This window comes from Triticum urartu, chromosome 3A (assembly GCF_056163025.1).
Source record: "Triticum urartu cultivar PI428250 chromosome 3A, HENAU_Tu73, whole genome shotgun sequence".
NCBI classification, from domain to species: domain Eukaryota; kingdom Viridiplantae; phylum Streptophyta; class Magnoliopsida; order Poales; family Poaceae; genus Triticum; species Triticum urartu.
The window spans coordinates 201,870,745-201,888,694 of record NC_141875.1 but is presented as its reverse complement, the minus strand read 5'-3'; the positions used below and the strand labels follow the sequence as shown (position 1 = coordinate 201,888,694).

Sequence of the window (17,950 nt, the reverse complement as noted above, 5' to 3'; positions counted from 1 at the left end):
CATCACAGTGAGGTCATGCTGATGCAATAAATCTTTTCTGGATTTATTCTTTTACAGGAAATTGCAGAAAATTGCCTAAACTTCTAAAAATCATAGAAAATCAACCGTAACTCCAAATGAAATAAATTATATATGAAAAATTATCAGAAAAATCCAATCTATCCATTTATGTTACTTTCATGCATGTTCAACCAACTTATACCCCTTGTATAAGTGAAAACATGATAATGGCATTTTAAATACCCCTTATGGAGTTTGCATACGAACCCTTGGTTCATATGGACTTCATTTAAATTGTTGCTGTATGCATTAGCACAAATCATAGCATATTGCCATGTCATGATCATGCATCATATTGTCGCATTTGCATTGATTGTGTTCCTCTCTATTGCCGGTGCTTGTCCCCTCTCGGTAGGCGTATTCCGACGATGAGTTCGATGACACCGATGAAGAGCTATATTATTTTCAGAAGTGCCAGGCAAGCAAAACCCCCTTGTTCATTCTGATACAATCCCACTCTCTCGCTCCTGCTCTCTTTTACTGCATTAGGACAACAACGATTCAACTATTACTTGCTGCGGTAGTTGAACCCCTTATCCTCTGCATGACCTGTCATTGCCACAGTAAATAGATGAAACCCACTAGCATGAGTAGGAGTTGTTTTAGCCCTGATGTGCCTACTCATACATGCTTGTTTGTCATGCCTGCTACTGCTTAGAGTTGAGTCAGGTCTGATTCATCGGGGGTGAATTGGAACAGCGATGAACATGTCCTACTGTGTGTGAGCTAAGTGTGTGAACACGATTTGGTAAAGGTAGCGGTGAGAGGCCATGTAGGAGTACATGGTGGGTTGTCTCACTGAAACCGTCCTCAGGAACTGAGTTCTGTGTTTGTGATCCATGAAACAGCTACTACCACACATTGGGCCCTGAAATATGACCCCGCTCGACTTATTGACCCCTCTCGTCCTCTGTCCAGGAGTTGCAACTAGTTTCTGGTGTTAGTACGTTATGTGTTGGCGGCCATGCGTAGCGCTGACCCTAGGGGTGGGCTATGATGCGGTAGATACACTGTGGCCGGGTATGCCGGGCGCCTGTTTGGCGTCTCAGGACCCTGTACACATCGTTTGGGGCCGTTGAGGACACCCCGGCCGGATTTCCTTACGGATGGAACCCGAATAGGCGATAAACCTGGAATAGAGACTTGTGCGGTTAGTCAGGTCATGGTCTACACCCACGTCGGCTTTCGCTTGAAGTCTGCCGAGCACATGTCATGTGCAGACGCTAAGTGGTGGAAACATGTGTGAAGAAGTACACCGCTGCAGGGTTATAAATGATCTATTCGAATAGCCGTGTCTGCGGTAAAGGACTTCTGGGTTGCCTATAACAGTTCATAGACAAGTGAAAGTGGATACTCTAAAACACGCAAGATAAGTGTGAGTGCTATGGATGGCCTTCTCGTAAGGAGACGGGAGCGGATCCATAGTGGTGTATTTAATGGTGAATATGTGGACTCGTGTGCGCCACCTCAAAAGAGTTGCTTGCAGTCATAGTTTAGGTTAGCCACTGAGTCAAAGCTGGCTTGCTGCAGTTAAACTCCACCACCCCCTTTATTGATACCGATGCATATGTAGATAGTTCTGATGTAAGTCTTGCTGGGTACATTTGTACTCATGTTTTCCTATTTTATGTTTTTTAGAGAGACGTCAGTCTCACTAGTAGTTCCGTGTGGACTTCGATGTTTAGCTTGATACCTCAGCTACGATCTTGTGCCCTCGGCAGGATCTGGTAGATAGTTAGGCTTCTTAGCCTTTTTCATTTGTAGACATCTGTACTCAAACATGTTAAGCTTCCGCATGTGCTTTTATTGTATGCTATGATTCCTGGGTCATGAGACCCATGTTTGTAATATCTCGCTCCTCGGAGCCTAATGAATAAATACTTGAGTTGTAGAGTTATGTTGTGATGCCATGTTGTATTTACACATATCGAGCATATTCTGTGTATGTTTGAAATGCTTGGTATCTGTGGGATCCAACAATCTAGTTGTTTATCCTTAGCAGCCTCTCTTATGGGGAAATGTAGTCTAGTGCTTCCATGAGCCATAGTAGTCCGCTACAGCCCGGTTCACTGGAGTCCTGTTAGCCCAGCACTACTGCTCAGGACACTTGACTGGCCAGCATGTGTTTCACTTCATTCCTGTGTCTGTCCCTTCGGGGAAATGTCACGCGGTGACATCTGGAGTCCTGCCTAGCCTGCTACATCCCAGGTTCCCGGAGTCCTATTAGCCTAGTGCTACAGCTCGGATTCACACGCTGCTGACCGACACGCTCGATGTGATTCATGTATGCCTGTCCCCATAGGTTAGTGCCGCTTTGGGTTCACGACTAGCCATGTCGGCCCGGGTTCTCTGTCATATGGATGCTAGCGACACTATCATATACGTGAGCCAAAAGGCGCAAACGGTCTCGGGCCATGGAAGGCGACACCCGTGGGAATACCGTGCGTGAGGCCGCAAAGTGATATGAGGTGCTACCGGCTAGATTGATGTGACTTGGAATCGGGGTCCTGACAAGTTGGATGAGATTCATCATGCAATCGAGTTAGTTTTGTAGGGCTTGATCCCTAGTATCCACTATGTTTTTAGATTCATGTTGCTATGACTTTGCTATGCTTAATGCTTGTCACCTTGGGCCCGGGTGCCATGATTTTAGATCTGAACCGTTTATGAATTCATCATTACATCAATGTTTTAGATCCGATCTTGCAAGTTATAGTCACCTACTACAGTTATGATCCGACAACCCCGGAGTGACAACAACCGAGCCAACTCTCGGTGATGACCGTATTTTGAGGAGTTCATGTATTCACTATGTGTTAATGCTTTGTTCCGGTTCTCTATTAAAAGGAGACCTTAATATCCCTTAGTTTCCAATATGGACCCCGCTGCCACGGGAGGGTAGGACAAAAGATGTCATGCAAGTTCTTTTAATAAAGCACGCATGACTATTTACGGAAGAGAAAAATGCACTGGCAGTCACTGAACTTGTGAAGAGCGCTCACTTTGGTCATTGTACTTAGAAATACGGCCAATACGGCCAATACGGTCACCCAATACGACAAGACGTCATTGTACGGTCACTGTTCCTCGTATGCCACCCGTCGCCGCTCGGTTTGACCAGTCAGTGCCGTCCACGTCGGCATGCTCAGGGTTATTTCTGTAAATTACACCGGTGGATGTAATTATCCATCCACCCCCCCTGAAATACGCACTCTGTAGCGCAATCCCTAAATCCCCAGTGCTGGAGACGCCGCCGCCCTCTCCCAAATTCCCCACTCTGCCACCGACGCCGCCGCCCTCTCCCTGCTGTTGCCGCCGCCCTCTTCCGTGCTACTTGCCGGCGGCCTCTCCCTGCCGCTTGCCACACCCGTTGCTTCACTCCGCCATGTTGACAAGCTCGGTCAGGTCATCGATTGGCGGCCGTTCGGTGGTGGTGCCGCTCATCAGGTGCCCTTCTTGCCGCACTCGTGTGAAGTTCTATCTGTCGAACATGGAGAAGCACGAGGGATGGGTCTTCTATAGGTGTCTTGTTGGTGTAAGTGGAGTGAATCCCTAGTTCTTCATTTTGGTCAAATTTTGGGAACTTGTAATGGTGATTTCTGGCGTTTGTTCTTTTCATTTGATATTCAGGACCATTTCTGGCATTGGGAGTTGGAATACATTGCATATTTGATGGATAACCAGTTTCTCGTTGGCAATGAAGCCGAAGACGCATTAGGAGCTGCAGAGGATAAGAGGGAAGAGCTGATTCGAGCAAGGAATCGAAGATATGCATGTGGAGGTGCAGGTGTAGGTGCAGTTGATCTTCTAGGCTTTGAAGATGGACATCATGGAAGAGTTGCAGGTCAAATGAGCAATCAGCAAGCACAAGCACTCGTAGGGTTAGGCAATGAAATATTGGTGATGATGAAGGCACTGTTGGCAGCACTCATTGTAGTTGCAGTGCTAGTAGGTATTTCTGTGCTGAAGAAGTGATGGAGTGGATGCAAGAGTGATGCAATATTTAGTTGATGCAGTGTTTGCAGTAGCTATTTCACTGTTGGTATGTTAGGAATTATGCCTAGTTTGGTAGGAGATGAACTGGTACTATGTGGTGGTGCTGTTAGTGTCAAGTGTCAATCTTTTGCATTGTATCTGATGCTTTTGCAATATGTAATGCAAGTGACAATGTTGTATTGCAAATGAAGTTAATGGATCATCCTGGTGTCTTATGAAGATATCATTTTTATGTTATATTTGCCTTGTGTGTGTGCATTGCAAAGCTAGTTGATGATGCTGTCAATTTGGGCACATTTGACCATGAGTACAATTTGACCATTGTCATATTTGTAAAAACTATAGAACTGCTACAAGTTGAAGATAACAAATGTGACCATTGTCATATGTTGGGCAATGTTATAAGAGTAACTCTTGTTCATTAAGCATAGTCATAAGTAGGGCAAAGAAGTATCTTGTAGAACTGGTTACAAAATGAGCAACAATTGATCCATACTCATGTGCCTACATCATTATGGATCAATTGCAACATTTTCCTACATTACCACTGATTGTAAACTACATGGATTGGGCAAAATGAGATGCTTGCATACTACATGGTTATGCTGGCTGTCCACTGTCTCATCACCTGAAGATATCAAACATGGATGTTCTACTGGCATTCCTTGGCTGACCATCTTCTTGGTGTTGTGAATCATCCTGGCTTTTACCCATTGCAATAGATATCAGCCTCATTTCTTCCTTTCTTTGTGTTGCAGCTGCCTCCCTCTCTGCTTTCTTATCTGCTCTTCTTTTTGCTGCAGCAGCCTCTTTCTCTGCTAGCTTCTTGGCAGCTTCTTGTTCTTTTTTAGCCTTCTTCTCAGCCTCCTTCTTTGCTTTGTTCTCAGCAGCTATAGTTTTCTTAACCTCCAAAAGAATCTGTCTTGTCTCTGCTTGAGCCTGCTTTTTTATTGCTGCTTCTTCTTTCCTCTTCTCTCTGTCCAGAGCTGCTGCCTGTCTCTTCCTCTCTGCCTCTGCTGTTTTCTTCTCCTCCTGCAGATGTCTCTTCGTGGCAGCTTCTTCAGCCTTCTTTTCCTGTTCTTCTCTCATTGCTGCGAGTATAGCATTTTTCTTGTCTTCTAACTCTTTGTCTCTCTGCTTTTTTAATGCAAGTAACTTCTTGGCCATCTCTCCTTGCTGAATGGTGCTTGTGCTCCCTTGGTTTTGATTGACCAACAACTGAGCAGCAGAAAGGAATGTTGACTCTGGAATAGGTCCTTGTGCAATCACTCTTGGCACTGGCCTCTGCATGACACAACATTTGTAGAAATGATCACATAATGAAAGTAGGCTTGGCAAAATATATGAGATCATGTGTGACAAAACTTACCCTTTCTATCATTTGATCAACCATGAGATCTTCTATGATAGGATTTTCTGTAGGGTTGTGTTCCTGCTCAAAATGAAGCAACATTTAAGTGATCCATGATTTGCTTGTGGTGCTGTATGACAATACTGGAACATCTTCTACAAAAACATACCTGAGTAATGACAGGGTCTTCATCTTCTTGAGGTGCTTCATGATTTTCTTGAGGTGCTTCATGATTTGCTTGTGCTTCATGATTTGCTTCTGCTGCTGATGGTGCTTGCATATTTGGAGGAGGTACTCCTGCCTTCAGGTACTTGCATCCTTTAATGTTGTGATCTGGCTCTCCACAGTAGTTGCAGTGCATGATGACACCATGCCTAGACATTTTCTTGCCACCATTACTACAAATTACTTCACCTGGTGCTTTTCTTCTGCTTTTGCATGGCCTGCCTACTTGCTTGGTGTACAATGGTGGCAGAACTGGTGGCCCATTCATCTTCTCCCATTCTGTCATTTCTCTACATGGATAGGTTATGTTCTTGTATGCCATTTTGAATATGTTCACAGAATAGCATTGATTCACCAATGAAAGAGGGTCAACTCTTTCATGTCTAGCACATGCTATGGCATGTACACAAGGTGTGCCACACTTCTGCCACCTCTTACAGCTACACTCATTGGTGTGCCAGTCCACAAGGAAGTTCACACCCCTGTCACCTGCCTGGAACACCCCATCTCCAGCTCCCTCCACATAGCACAGGTTTGCTCACTCAGTTAGCTTCTCCACCTTTTTCTTGATCTTTGGACAAATATTTCCTTTCATCTTCTCTGCCTCAAGCTGCTTGTTGTAGTGCCTCTGCATCAGTTGGCCTTTGATCCTTTCTAGCATAGAAAGTATAGGTAGCTCTCTAGCATCTAGTATGCACCTACAAGTATAAGACAGAACTGAGTTAAGTGTCAAGCATTGAAGTAAGAACATGCACATAGCAAGTTAATTGGCTTCTCACTTGTTAAAAACTTCACAGTTATTGTTGAGCAATATGTCACACTTGGGAAGATCACTTTGAAATGCTCTAACCCATGTGTATGGTTCCAACTCATGCAACCACTTCTAAGCATCCAAGCTGATGTCCTTCATCTCAACCATGTACTGCTCATACTTGACAGAGGTGGTACTTCTTGCTATCTTCCAAAGTTGATTCTCAAGAACATCCCCTTTGAATTGTTGATGAAAGTTCTGCCACATGTGTCTGACACAGAACCTGTGTTCTGACTCTGGAAATAACTCATCCACAGCATTGATAAGGCCCTATAATAACAAAAGATAAATATAAGCATGGACTACTAAATATGGAGTACTACTTATATTACAATTGATGTTGTTTACCTTTTGTTTGTCTGACATAATGGTCCATGGAGCAGTATTAAATATAGCAAGATCATTCTTTAGTCTTTCAAGGAACCAACACCAATTAGGCTTGTCTTCCACTTCAACTACAGCTACTGCAATTGGAAAAATACAATCATTTGGGTCTATCCCAACAGCAGTGAGTAGCTATCCTCTGTACCTTGTCTTGATATGACAGCCATCAAGGAATATCATAGGCCTACATCCTTGCAAGAACCCTCTTTTGCATGCATCTAGACACATATAGGCTTTATTAAACCTTGCTTGACTATCTAGTGCAACAAAGAATGAGGTCCCAGGGTTACTTCTTCTCAACTTATTACCATAGTCCCAGAGCATCTTGTATTGGCCTTCTTCATCACCATAAACTTTTTTCATTGCTAGCCTCCTAGCTCTTTGTAACTTGGTCCTACTTGGGGTCATATGCCACTCCTTTTGGACAACTCTAGAAAAGTTCCTCAAATTCATGTCTTGGTCAGCTCTAAAGCTCTCAAGATACTTCTGTGCTAGAAATGGTGCTGTGAAAGCCTTGATCTTCCACTTCTTGGTACAAGTGTGCTCATCCACATATTTCTTGACCATGAAACACTTGGTCCTACTATCATATGAAGCCCAAAGATACCAAGTACAGTCCTCATCACACGTTGCCTTCACTCTTTTCTTATCATTGACTGGCAACTTCACATCTACCCTGTTTTTGCAGCAGTACTCCTTGATGGCTTTCCTCAAGAGCTCAACAGTTTGGAAAACTTGACCAACATGAAACTTGGGACAATGAAGATCCTCTGGTCTAAAAGCCTTGAACTTCATGAATACCTCTTCATCATCAGAATCTGGTGCCCACAAGTCATCACCCTCTGATTCATAGAACTCATCTTCATGATCATATGCTGCTGCTTTATCTGCATCTTTCTCATTTCCTTTCACAGCTTCTTTTCCCTTTTGAACCTTTTGCTTCCCTTTCTCTTCTTTCTTCTTCTCTGTCTCCATAGGCTCATCCATGTCTACATTATCAGCAAACAAATCGTCATCACCATCACTTATGTCATAGTCACTGTCCACTATGGCTCCAGGATCAAAGTCAGAGTCATCTGAGTCAGTATCAGCATCTTCCAGGAATTCAGAACTGCATTTCTGTCTGGTTTTCCTTTTGCATACTCTTGATGATCCAGCTTCATCACTTCCTTGTTGTTTTGACTCCAGCACTACATCTGGAGCCATAACATTTTCATCCTGCTCAACAAAAGAACAATTCCTCCTTGCAAACACATAATTGCCCACATTAACATCCGAGCTCTCTGGATACACAACTTGTATTGGGATTGCTTCACCTTCATGCACATCAACATTTGTCTCTGCATTTACAGCCTCAGTACTTTCTGCCTCATCACCTCTTGTCTTAGAAGGACTAAACACTGGAGGTAGCTTCACTCTTGGGAAATTGACCACATCATCATCATCATTGTTTGAATTCAGACTGTCTTCATGGTCTAAGTAGAGACTGAATGAGTGGTGGCCAAGATCAACAAATGTTATCATCTGGTCTGTGTCTCCATCTCCTCTTATTTCTCTCAAGTCATTCTTCTGCAAGTTTAGGATTGGAATGCAGTAGTACACCTTGAGCCTTCCTTCCATCTCCCAACCAATCTCCTCAACTAGGTGCTCAACCATAATTGTGGACCATGTCACTGTATCCAGATCATCATACCACAACACATGCCCATTGACATAAGAACGGTTGCTACCTTTGCCAAGGAAATATCCACCATGGTTAAATTGAACTGAAAATTTCCTGCTGCGTGGTCCTACAAAGATGAAAACAGAGCACAATTCTGTCAACATATATTACAAGGAACCACCTTTCCTAACCTAAAACCCTAACCGTATGTTCAAACATCTAAAAGGCCTACAATTGCATCATAATGACCTCCAAGCAAACACTGAGCCCCCCATTTCTCAGGAAAAAACCATACACCGAAAACCCCCAATTTGTCACGCAAAAACCCTAGCTTAAATCTTGTGAAATCTTGCGGGCAAAATTGGCCACCTACATCTCCATGTGCACAATGCGAAACCCTAAATCGCGCAATCACAGACTGCAAGCACCAATCATGGTGGATTTAAGTGGGGCTTACCATACAATGGTGGAGGAGCTCCATCTGGTCGACGAACAGGGGCCATCTTGAGGAGGATGCGGCGCCCCTCCGGCAGCGACGCGATGCGGCAACTCCGGCCCTTCCACGATCTCGATGACCGGAGATGGTGCGCTGCCGCCGACGATCGCCTCCTCTACTCTCCTCCTCCCCTCGTTATGATCGAAGCCGAACAGGCAAGGCGATTTTGGCTAAAGCACAGCGAACCAGGGGGATTCTGCAAAAACACCACGGTACCGCCTGCTTAATGCCAGCTGCCGTCTAGGATTGGTCAACACGTGGTCAAACCATGCGGCGACGGGTGGCATACGAGGAACAGTGACCGTACAATGACGTCTTGTCGTATTGGGTGACCGTATTGGCCGTATTTCTAAGTACAGTGACCAAAGTGAGCGCTCTTCGCAAGTTCAGTGACTGCCAGTGCATTTTACTCTTTACGGAATACATGCCTACATTATATCGATGAACTAGAGCTAGTGCCGTATCGCCCTAGGTTATAACTATCACATGATGAATATCATCCAACAAGTCACCGATCCAATGCCTACAAATTTATCCTTATTGATCTTGCTGCGTTATTATTGCTATCATCATTGTTACACTTGCTACAAATTACTGCTATCACTGTTACAAATACCGTTCTTGCTGTCACTATTATCAAAACTATCAAACTACTTTGCTACTAATCACTTTGCTGCAGATAATTAATCTCCAGGTGTGGTTGAATTGACAACTCAACTGCTAATACCTTCAAATATTCTTTGGCTTCCCTTGTGTCGAATCTATAAATTTGGGTTGAATGCGCTACCCTCGAAAACTGTTGCGATCCCCTATACTTGTGGGTTATCAAGACCTTTTTCTGGCTCCGTTGCCAGGGAGCATAGCTATATTTGTTGAGTCACTTGGGATTATTATCATATTATCACTATGAAGAATCTGAAGGATCCAAAGACTAGGATATTTCCCTCAAGAATGAGGGGAGGTAAGGAACTGCCATCCAGTTCTACTTTAGATTCACCTTCTGTTATGAGTAAACTTGCAACACCACCACATTCTATTAATTCTGATATGTCGCAAGTTATTGACGATGCTACTTTTACTATGAATGATGCTTATGATGATGCTAGTACCTTGCTTGATAATGATGATGTGGCACCTAGTGAATTTCTTGATAAACAAATTGCTAGAGTTATACAACATGATGTTTTTAAATATGATGATGAGCTTGGAACTGAATCTCCTGAAACACCTGCTAGAACTAGCCTTCCTAGATATGAATTGCCTAAGGTACCGGAAGGTTATGTTATGAGTGAAGATGCAACTAGAGATGTTCTTGCCTGTAATGATAGAGATGATCTAGAGAAATTGCTACACAAGTATAAAGAAAAATCTCTGAATGCTACTCCCTCTGTTCTGAAATAATTGTCGTTGGGGGATTTTAGTACAACTTCTGTCGCGTTGGGATATTTGTGTCGATTCCCAAACTACCCTCCCGTTCGCTCACTCGCTCTCTCTCTCTCACCCACTCTCTCCCGAATCCTCCTGAATCCCTAGCTTATCGCCACCGGCACCTCTCCCTCTCACGCATCACCGACGAAGGGTGAGCAGCTTGCCGCACCCATGAAGAAGAAGAGCGCGCAGAGGCCAAGCACAGAGCGGGGGAGGGCCGGAAGCAAGGCCGGGGCGGGGAGCAGGTGGATGACGCCCAGTTGGGTCTGCAGCTTGGAGACCAGCGGGTTCTCGCCCCCAGCGCGGTAGTCCCCTGCCGCGAAGGCCGAAGAGGGGTGTGCGGGTAGGCGGAGGTGGAGCTACAGGTGGAAGGTGGTGGGGTCTGCTCAGGGGTCGCCGCTCTCCGCCGCGAAGGCCGAGGAGGGGCGTGAGAGGGAGGTGGAGGTGGACTATGGTGGAGGTTGCTGGCAAAGTGCGGGACTGCGCGCCGCGGCGGAAAGGCGGCGGCTTTGTGGACGGGGAGGCATCGTCAAAGTGAACAGGTACTACTCCATGTTCAGATTTGCTCCCTGTTCTCTGTTCTACATAAGGTGTGAAGCTGATCTTCCCGTGGTGGTGCTCACCGACCTCCTGGACTCCTACTTCCTGACACCTACTCCGATCGTTGGAGTTGCCCAGACATTTGAGTCTACAAGTTTGCAGCTGAAGCATGGGGAGAAGTTCCGTGCAGTTAGCGAGTTACTTAGATTGCGATGAACTTATGGTCAAATGGAGCCTCAGAGGCAAAACAAGGACAACAACATTAAGTATATCACTCTGGTGAGTTTTGCTTCTGCTTGCATTGATACTCATGGAGTAGAAATTAAGCTCCATAAGTTCTCACATTCTTTGTATGGATCTTATTTAATGAGTACTTGTTAACATTGGTACCATTTTCTTTAGATTTTCGTTGGTGATCTCGGATTGATTTGGAAGGAAGAATTGTTGGTATGAATTTCATAGACAAGAATAAAACTCCCTTTTTGCCCGTCTAATTGTTGGGAGATGCCCGAAACACTTCAGAAACTTTGGGTATGTTTTTCTTTTCCATTGCTCCTGAAGCTATTCCGTACTTAGGCCTGAAGCTATAAAATTTTGTTTCCTTGGCAAAAAATTCAGTTTACGAAAATACAGTTTTAGTTGCAGTAGTTTTTAACTGAAGATATTACTGCTTTAAATGACATCAGTAGAGATTAGTTGGTTTAGTACTATTTTAAGTGACATTACTTGGTGTAGTACTACTTGGAGTACTTCTTTTCATGGAGCTGCTTGCAGTAGTTTATGATTTGCAGTCAAATTAGCTTGGAGCAGTAGCATTGCTTGCTCTGCTATTCTCTTCACTTCTTTTATTTTAATTAAAATTGACTCAACCTTTTCCTTTAATAAAATTAGCTGAAACTTTCCTAGTTAATTAAAATATCTGAAACAGTGCCTTTAATGCTTGCATAAACTGTTTCATACTCTAATGAAGGTTTTGTGTACTACTGCTTGCATCAGTACTTTTAAAAATAAATGAATCTTTTCTCTCTTCTCTTCTCTCTGTCTGCTGGAGTAAACTTTAAGAATTAAGGAATATGTCAACACTTTAAGAAAATGATCTCTGAACAATATTGCTTGTTGTAAACATGTAGCGACCCGACCTCAAACGGTCAAGCCTCTGTGTATCCGTGCCATCCCTGGATCGGTATGCTGGCACACACAGTACATCAATGTATATATATAAGTGCAATCACATGTATAAATAACATAAGACAAATATATATACCTCTTAAGTCTCAGCGGAAACAAACATAAGGGTGTGGAGTCCCATCAACAACAATGGCAAGTTGAGTGTAGACCGTAACCCTACAACGTAACTCATACTCGTCGTAGAAATTCCTGCAACATAAGACGTTGCAGCCATGTAAGTCAGTACATTGAATGTACTGGCAAGTCACATCATAAGAATAATGAACCTATTGTACATGCAATTTGGCTAGTGGAAAGCTCTAAGTTTAGTTTTTTGCATAAAGATAGTTTTTCCCTAGAATAAAAGATATTATCCTACCACTACTATAAAGCATAGGATGAGTTGGCAAACCTAAATCAACCCAGTCCCAAAGTTTCATTTAAGACCCAACTGTTTAATTAAAAGTGATGAGATCTCCCAGCATTTCCACTACTAGATGCTAAAGTTGTCCGTAACCGGGGACACAGCTAATCGATTAGGTTTTAACACTCTGCAGAGGTTTGCGCACTTTTCCCCACAAGACTCGATCGCCTCCTTTGAAGTTCTCGCACTACCTGGCATTTGAGAACAGGATGACCGAGACATAGTCTTTCGAAAATGTTCCCCCTTAACCCACAGATAGGCCGGTACACCTACATCATTCTACATCTGCAAGCCCATCCCGGAAAGGGTCACACTAACTACTCAACTAAGCCATAGCCCATATTGGCTTGTGGCTGCACACGTAAGCTTCTAGACATGAGAATATGATAGATCTCTTTGAGCCTGGGCGGACGGACCACTAGTGGTGCACCACCATGGATTTCCCATGCATGCTCCCACTATACTTCGCCACCATTCAAACCAAACCTGCGCCCAGATAGTTCATTAAGTTATCTTGGTCCGACTTACTACTTTGTCACTCATCTCTCACAATGAACACCTCCCAATCCACGTCTACATTGGCGAGGCCAAATTGAACTTACGCGGTGGTGATGAAGGTATATGGTTCAAACCTACCTCAATGAACTACTAGGTAACGGCATAGCCATCTGGCAACAATAAATCCTACCATGCAATCCTACCACAAAAGGACTAAGTGCATAACATAAACATAGGTAATTGGAAGAATGGTCAAATGTGAACTTGCCTGGTAATAGTTGATGAAGATTATATCGCTCTTAGAAATTTACTTAATAGAACTATTCGTCACTCTCCGATGAAAATCTATAAAGTCAAACATTGCACTCACATAAGCAATCATTTCAGAGAACCAAGAAGAACATGCAAAGAAAAAAGTCTTGGAAAAAACAAATGAACATTCAACACACTTAACTAGCATGGAAATATCCTAAGTGCAAAACAACATGTGACATAGGGTGCAAAGATGTGATGTGTACTAAAGTGCATGGTGCAAGTGGTAGGGTTTGGCTATGGTGACATGGTGCAAAAAGAATCACATCAATCGGAGCTACGGTTTAGGAGATATGGTCAGTTGAAGTTTGAATTCAAACTTGCATAAATTCAAATTTGAAATTGGCCAAAAGTTTTCAAAGCTGGTTCTCCGGATAAAGCTATTTGAGACGAACATTTTGCCGCTGGTTTCGTCGAATTTGGAGTTACGGTTAAAAAGATAGAACCATTCGAAGTTTAGAGGCTAAACTGAAATTTACAGGGACTTGACTGTGAAAGTTTTATTTGCGACCAGGTCCCTGGCCACGTGGTGGCTTCCGGGTGGCTGAGCAGCGTTCGCGGCTTAGGCTAAATGGCGAACGGCCACTAAATAAGCAAAACACTATGCGGTGGCTAACAAAAAAACAAACCATTGGTTTAACCAAAACCGTTCGGTTTAACTAAAACCAGATTAACCGATCAAATTAATAAAACACTAAACTAAACCGATCTAGAGAAAAAATTAAAAAATAAATAAACGAACAGCGAGCGAGCGGTTCACTCACCTTGACGACGACGACGTACAGGGCGGCGGCGTTGCCATCGGGCAGTGACGGGGCGGCGACGGTGGAGGTGTCGGGGAGGATGGGCGCGACACGTGCGGTCCGGTGGCAGGGTCTGCTGCGGCCGGGGCGTCCGGGATAGCGAGGTAGAGGGCGGCGGTTCCGGCGCTCCGGCGAGGTCACATTTCATGGGGACAGTGTCTCCGGCGAACCTAGGGGCAAAATAAGATGTCAACTAGGTGCGGAAGAACATGGGGAGTAGTTTGACGCCTCGGGGTGGCTTATGGTCGTCGAACTCCTCCGATGAACGGAGCTCCGGCCGGCGAGATCCAAGCGGCAACTGTGGCGGCTGCGGGTGGTTTGAGGGCGAATGAGGGAGTCTAGGATTAGGGGGTGTCCGGATAGCCGGACTATAACCTTTGGCCGAACTCTCGGACTATTAAGATACAAGATTGAAGACTTCGTCCCGTGTCCAGATGGGACTTTCCTTGGCGTGGAAGGCAGGCTTGGCAATACGGATATGTAGATCTCCTCCCATTGTAACCGACTCTGTGTAACCCTAGCCCTCTCCGGTGTCTATATAAACCGGAGGGCTTTAGTCCATAGGACGAACAACAATCATACCATAGGCTAGCTTCCAGGATTTAGCCTCTTTGATCTCGTGGTAGATCTACTCTTGTACTACCCATATCATAAATATTAATCAAGCAGGAGTAGGGTTTTACCTCCATCAAGAGGGATCGAACCTGGGTAAAAACATTGTGTCCATTGTCTCCTGTTACCATCTGCCTAGACGCACAGTTCGGGACCCCCTACCCGAGATCCACCGGTTTTGACACCGACAGCGAACGAACTGGCAGAACGGAGAGAGGGGTCGAGGGCTCTTTTTAGGCGCGGCTAGGAGGTGTGGGGCTGCGGGATAAGGTTTATCCCGAGCGAGGCGGTCGTCGAGTGTGCTGCTTATCCTGCACGGGGAAAATGGGAGGTTGAAGACGCTGGCCTGGGCAGCGGGCCCCACCTGCCAGTGGCAGCTGCGTGCGAGCGAGAGGGAGACGTCGGGCGTGCGAGGCGAAGCGCTCGGGCGACGGCCTCGGCCTATCGGCCAGTGGGCCGGTCGGTGCGCCCCTGGGTCGAAGTGGCCTCCGGGCGCTGGGAGCAGGTCGCAGTGCTCCTGGCCTGGCGCGCGTGGCTGGCTGCTGGGCCGGCTGGCCAGCGCGTGCGTGCGTGTGTCTTTTTTTAGCCGACGATTAAAGTAGCCGTAAAGAAATCAAGTGAACTCCTAAAAATACCAAGATAATTTCTAAAATTAACTTGGAATATCTACAGCATAGTGAACATTTATTCAAGCACAGAAGATTTTGAAAATAAATTTATAATGCAATAAATGCACTTTTGGCCAATATAATAAAGACCAAATAAACTCCAACAACTCCAAATAATATTCTACTGATTTTTTCCAACTCTTATATATTTGAGAATGTCATTTTATCGGCCCCCACTTTATTTTATAGAAATGATCTTGAAACTCCAAATGGAAATCATTTTTTTTCAAAAATGATTCAACTAATTTCAAAAGTGGTCCTCATCCCTCCCCGGTCTATTTCATATATTTTGAAGAAGTCCTATTATCTTCTCTCATGAAAATCCTTGAGTGGCATAAAGTTTCCGAGTAGAAATATTTCAAAAGGAATTCAAATCATTTTCAAACTCGTTTTCATTTCTTTAAATTGAACAAGTCATATTATCTTCACTCTAGGGTGTTGTGATGAGATGACTTTGAATCCATGGAGATAAAAAATGCAAGATGAATGTTTTTGGGAAAGTCCTTTTATTCCCTCTCATTCAACTTTCAAATTTTTTGATTTACACTGAATTTCACACAATCAATAACACAACAAACAATCATAATTATTTATTTAATATAACATTCCAAAATTGAGAATTTTGAGATTCGGAGAGGCTAGAAAGAAGGTTAGGTTTGGGGGTCTCCTTGAAAATCCATTCATCAACACAAGGTATGGGGTACTGCCACCCTTAGAAGCATGGTTACGGTCCCAACAAAACTCATGTACTCCAACCTTTGCATTGACGGTGTCGGCCTTCTCATATTCTCCGGGATAACTCCTTTGCTTGTGCTCTTTCGGTAAGGGTATGGCCTTTTCCTCAAAATTTTGAGTCCTTGCAGCAAAATATGATCCTTCTGAGACTGGGTCTCCTTAGCTGACATGTCTGTCGCCAATGGTAAACAACTATAAAAAATCGCATGGTGGTCGACAATTACTGGTTCCTCCTGCAGTAAATGGGTCTGGGATGAACCTCACCGCATAACCTACGATTGGCAACAAGTGTCTATACAGGGTTTCCATCATCCTGCCATTCTAAGGCTTTTGGCTTATCGTGTCGACACTCTTCTAGGGTTTTAAGGCTCTCTGATTTTCCATCAGCATATGATAGCTCATGATAGAAGTCTTCGGTATGGGGGCCAATCCATCCCGTACTTGAATCATTACCACATAAGAAGATACTGAATCACTTATTCTAACACTTGGGCATCCTCACAAGCATTGCAGAACTTCTCTTCTCCATGAACTGGGTCCGGATAAATCCATTGGTTCTACAAGCCAAACAAAACCTCTATCGTTTCTTCACAACTCTCGGGTTTACGTAACCTCCTATGGATCGTCTGCTAATGAACTCACAGCTTCTTCCAGAATTCTTTTCTTCAACAAGATTGTGCTTGTTTTCTTATCAAATTCTGGGTCCTGTGGGTTATGCCCACTTCAACACTTGTATAACTTTAACTCATCCTTGGAGCGACTATTGTTCCATATTCCAACATTACATCTCCTTTAAATCCAATATCACTTCATTCCTGCCTACTCTTGGGGTAACTATCATAACTAAATCAAAACTCCAACTCATTTGTCCAAACTCCAACTATATATGGAACAACATTTTCCTTTCCATCGGTCAAGTGTTCACACAGACACGTATAAAAAAATGCACTGGTTCATCCATAATTCATATTCTCTTCATATAAAATCCTTTACTACATCCTTAACCACTACTCAAAACTCAAATTTCAAAAGTACTCTATTACAAAAGCTGCCACCCACATAGTTTGGTATGGTCAACCATTACTTCCATCTTTATTCATTTGTCCTTCTTGAAGATGTTTTCAGTTTCACTGGAATTGTGCGATGTGATCCTTGAAATCATCGATCTTCTGCTTCATCATGGTGGCCATGAGCTTCATCTCCATCATCTCTGCATGCACCTCCCTCAGGTATTCCTGAGTGTGTCGGAGTCTTGCTTCTAGTATTTCTCCAATCTGACGTATGGCTTCCATGGCAGCTTCACGAACAGAGTCAAAGAATGTTGCTCATGGTACTCGAGAAATGAAAAAGTATTGACCCATAGTCTTTGGAAAACTCCCTTCACACGGTGGAGGTGTACCTCCACATACCAAAGTTCAACTCCCTTCTCCATGAAAGGATAACCCTTGTAAACTGCATCTCCTTCAAGATGAATATGCTTCATCATGTCCTACAGGATCTTTGGGTAATCCTGATCACTAGTCAGGGTCATGATCATTTCCGGGACCTTGAGAAAAGACTCGTAAAGGGTTGTCATCTGCAGGTATAAGATAGAAGGGGTACTCAAGATACTGTATGTATTTCCTTGGGTGAAATGTGGTTATTTTTCGGGGAAAGGTGTTGGGTGAGCTTGTCCATGGGTTCAAGGTTTAAGTTTGGGTGACATAGTGAGAGAGGCACTCACAATCAACAAACAACTCATAACATTTCATATGAGATTCCAAACACCTCAACTTTT

At 44.0% G+C, this 17,950-nt stretch overlaps 1 pseudogene; it reads right to left on the bottom strand.

Moving 5' to 3' along the window:
• Positions 1-4,680: 4,680 nt before the first annotated feature.
• Positions 4,681-8,447, bottom strand: LOC147979193 (uncharacterized; annotated as a pseudogene).
• Between the last annotated feature and the right edge of the window lie 9,503 nt (positions 8,448-17,950).